The sequence below is a fragment of the Echinops telfairi genome, unplaced genomic scaffold (assembly GCF_000313985.2).
Source record: "Echinops telfairi isolate 266 unplaced genomic scaffold, ASM31398v2 ScPeMD7_23;HRSCAF=83, whole genome shotgun sequence".
Taxonomy (NCBI): domain Eukaryota; kingdom Metazoa; phylum Chordata; class Mammalia; order Afrosoricida; family Tenrecidae; genus Echinops; species Echinops telfairi.
This window is the reverse complement of record NW_022103920.1, coordinates 57,562,080-57,566,571: the sequence shown is the minus strand read 5'-3', so window position 1 is coordinate 57,566,571 and position 4,492 is coordinate 57,562,080. Positions and strand designations below refer to the sequence as shown.

Sequence of the window (4,492 nt, the reverse complement as noted above, 5' to 3'; positions counted from 1 at the left end):
AACACAACTTTCCTCTAGTTCTTTAATGCTTCCTCCACCCAGTCTCATGACCCCAATTCTACCTTACAGATCCTGCTATGATCAGAACAAGTACACTGGTACAAATAGGAGCTCACAACACAGGGAATCCAGGACAGATAAACGCCTCAGGACCAATAATGAGAGTAGCGATACCAGGAGGGTAAGGGGAAGGTAGAGGGAGAAAGGGGAACTGATTACAATGATCAACATATAACCCCCCTCCCAGGGGACGGGCAACAGAAAAGTGGGTGAAGGGAGACAGTTACTGGTGTAAGACATAAACAAAAAATTTTATAAATTATCAGGGGATCATGAGGGAGGGAGGGTGAGGAAGGGGGGAAGATGAACTGATACCAAGGGCTCAAGTAGAAAGAAAATGTTCTGAAAATAATGATGGCAACATATGTAGAAATGTGCTTGACACAATGGATGGATGGATGGACTGTGATAAGAGCTATGAGAGACCCCAATAAAATGATTTTTTTTTAAGTGGGCTTAAAAGTGGGCCCTGGTGGTTCAAACTTATGGTGTTAAAGAGGCAACTATGAATTATACGTGCATTTTCAATTACACAAATGGTTAGCACCCCTCACCCCTATGCTGTCCAAAGGTCAACTGTACTCACTTAATAGTCATTATTATTATTAGCCATTGTGAGCTGGTATAACTTCACCCCTCCCCGAGCCTCCAGTGACCATATCTGAGAAACAGTCCACAAGGACGTCTTCTCAGAAAAGGTATGGTTGTGAGAGGAGTGCATTTCTGAAATTGCTTCCTTGCTTCAGGTCTCATCTCTTTTCCTCCCGTAGGTACTTCCTGTTCATCACAAACCACAGACAGCTTAAATGAGCACCCCCTTTTTCATAGTTCCTCAAAGGACCAGCCCTGCTTTGGGCTAACTTCTAGACTACAGGGAAGAAACTGTGTTCGTAGTGGATCACCTGTCTCCATCTTGAGTGACTTCTACATGTCATTTGGTCACTACAGGCTCTCACCAGACATGGAATGTATTTTCTCAAAGGTGAGAGCAGCAAGAGGACAAGGTCAATGTTACTTCATTGACTAGTCTTTAGTGATAGTCATTAGCACTAACTACTATTACTAAACCAGCTTTGTTTCAGGAAAGTTCACCTCTTGTGCCCATCTAGCAATTCCTTTCTTTATGGCTGCCATTCTCCTATGATGGTCAGACCTATGATGGTCTAAGATATATGCAAGAAAAGATTAATTTAGGGATAGAAAATGCTTGTAGATCTATATGTTCATGATCATATGCACATCTTTACATATATATATGAAGAGGCTTGGTTTTGTATCTTGCTTGCAGCAAGTACTTATCTACCTTTTGGTCTGGCAATTAAATAATTAAGCATCACTTTTGATAATTACACATTACAACAGAGTGGTAAATAAGCATTTACTCACATGAGAAATATGTCCTACTCAACAAAGTCCAGTGTAGCAGCCAAAGTGGGGAAAGCATTAGTGCTTGGCACATGGCTTGCATCCATAGAGATGGACTATTCCAGATTACTGAACTTCAAATGGGAAAGGCCCCCCATTAATCTGAACAATTAGGGCACTACGATCCTGCTGGAATGTTAGCACAACTCTGCTGCAGCTTTGTTAAAGGCTGTTCTGTTTACGGTGATGGGAAATTTGGCCAGGGATTTTGGTGATGTTTGCACAATGTGATGAACATACTTTAAAAACCTATCAACGCTGTTGATTCGACTCATATAGTGTCCCTCGATAGGATGTTCTGAGGCTATAAATCATTACAGGAGTAGCCAGCCCTTTCTTTCTCCGAGTGTCACTAAATTGTACATGTGGAAAAATCATGAATTGTGTTAAACATACCTTTTAGGATTTTGACTGGGAGATGCCCATCCCTGTGCTTCTCTTGGAGATTTAGGCAGGGCTGCGTACTTGTGCGGCTCTTTCACGTGTTAGAAAGTATTTGAAGCCCTGCCAGGGTGAAGATTCAGACAGCTAGGCATGACTTAGAGAAAGGAAAATTCTATTCATTCTACATTGAGTGCAAAGGTGCCCCATGAGTCTTAGGTTGGGAACTTGAGAAATTCAGGCTGGAGAAATAAAGCTTCCTTGGGAAGAGGAAGTGAGTGGTCCTGGAGCTGCTACCCTGGCCGATTCTTTCTGTGCTGGGAGTTGCCCGATCCCTGCCTGCAGCTTGATCAGGGTCGGATACTGCCAGGAGCCAGGAGCCAGTGCATCCCTCAGTGCAGAGGAAGGGAGATATTAGAAGGGTTGAAAAAACATCTCAGATCACACCCTCATGGGTCTGCTGAGAGACATAAAAAAATTTCTCATTCCACACTCAATTAGGACCTCTGGTGGCACCCAGCTGCTAAATGACAGGTGCTCGGCACTCATCCCCCAGATGCTCTGGGAAGGATGTCTGTTTCTGTAAAGATTTCAACCTGGGGAGCCTAGGGAGCAGTTCTGCCCTGCACTTGCGGGTGACTATGAGCTGGAATCTGCTTGAAGGCAATGAGTCTGGGTCTTTGCTTTTCATGTCAATGGGGGAAGTCACTGAAACGATAATCACCTTAAAAGCAGCTATTGATATCAATAAAATTATATAGCTCTGCTTGATTGACTCTTTACAGTGCGTCAGGTATCATGGCATGACTTTGAAGCATATACGAGTACTCAAAAATGCCACTGTCACCTTAGCATGTGTGGATATATTCCATCTCTTCCTGGTTATGTAGCAAACTCTTGAGGGATGGAAACACAGGGTATGGAAGTTTGGCTGTAGAGGTGATAAGGTGCAGTTTAGTAAAGGGGAGGAGTGACTAGGGAGAATTGTTTTGGGGTGGAGGGCGGTTGTCACATACTGTTCAGGTGTTACAATGACAGGTACAAGGGACCAATAGGGTCAAAAATGATAGGGGTTCTTGAGAAACAAGACATGGGGATAAAATATTCTCAGAGAAAGAATTCACCCTAGTTGCTTTGCCTGTGCCAGCATTGAAGTTCAATCTGACGTTAAAGCTCTAAGCCTTGCCTGGTTGGGAAGGATGATGGACGCTTGAGGAAATTATATTTCTACTAATTCTAGTAGTTTTAGTAATTGTACACGGAAATATTTTTACAAAATGATGGTATCCGTGTGATCTCTAGAGGCTGCTGCATCGGACCTAGGCCCAAGGGAGTGACTGGCGCATATAAAAAAGTGACCACAGCAGCCAGGCCAACTTTTGAACCTGCAAGAGGTGGAAGAGGAAAAGGGGAAGGTGATTTGAGCCAACCATCAAAGCAGGATTCCAGCAGAGCCCTACCCTCTCACACAAAGATAAGATACACACAAAACTCTCAGGATGCCCCTGAAGAAGTTCGCAACGGTGACTTCAGAAGAGAATTGGAAGAGAGAGAGAGAGAGAGAGATGCCGCATGGAAGAAAAGTAGCCATCGGCCAACCCGAGGGTGAAAGAAGCCCAGGCTGGACCAGATTCCTGCCGCCAACCTTGATGTAGATGCCCCTCTCACGGATGAGGAGGATGAAGATGAAGATTTTGAGGAGGAGAGTGATGAGGATGATCGGGCAGCGCTCCTTGCAGAACTAGAAAAAAATTAAACAGAAAGAGCTGAAGAGCAGGCCAGGAAGGAGCAAGCACAAAAGGCCAAAGAAGAAAGGATCCAGATGGAAAACATTCGGAGTGGGAACCCACTCCTTAATCTCCCTGGCCCGCCCGGCCGCAGGCCAACGTCCAAGTTAAGAGAAGGGAGGTTGATGACGGTGTCTGCAAGAACTGTGCAACAGGTGTAGATGATCAAATGAAAGACAAAAGATTTGTAGATGGTACGCTGCGATCGGAAGAAATACATTAAGTAGTACAGTTTCATGTGCTCAACGATTGAAAGTGTAAACTGTGTTAAAAATAGATACAACAGGGTAAATATATGAAGGGTGCCAAAGCTCCCTCCTCCCCCGCCAAGAGGGTCTGCCAAGTCACAGTCACAAAAAGCCACATTTCCTAAGAAGCTTGAGTCATAGCTTTATAGTTAGGATTGGAAAATGACTTCAGGACAATAGTCACAGAGGTGGGGCTGGGAGTATTGTGGAGGTTCAGAAAGATCCGTGGTGGTGCAGTGGTGAAGTACTCAGCTGCCAACTAAACGGTTGGCAGTTCAAATCGACCAGCTGCTCCCTAAGAAAATGATGGGAGGCAGCTTCGGAAAGCCCGTGGGGCAGTTCTACTCTGTCCTATATATATACAGCAGTGCTGTGTGGTAGAACCAACTAGAAACTCACCATTTATTCTATTCTAAACAAAAGAGATTTCAAGTGTCACGCTCCTATAAATAATGGCTTGTCCATCAACAGGCAGAAATTACCAAACAGCCAAGTGACCACAGGTTGATGGTCGATCAAAGATTGTGAAACTCAGAGTGTTTGTCCTTCTCTATAGAAACAAGTCGAACCTAGAGCAGAAAGAGGTTTGTC

The 4,492-nt window shown here is 44.3% G+C and overlaps 1 pseudogene; it reads left to right on the top strand.

The window, feature by feature from the left end:
* The first annotated feature begins 1,671 nt into the window (after positions 1-1,671).
* LOC101649704 lies at positions 1,672-3,876 on the top strand (annotated as a pseudogene).
* Positions 3,877-4,492: the final 616 nt, after the last annotated feature.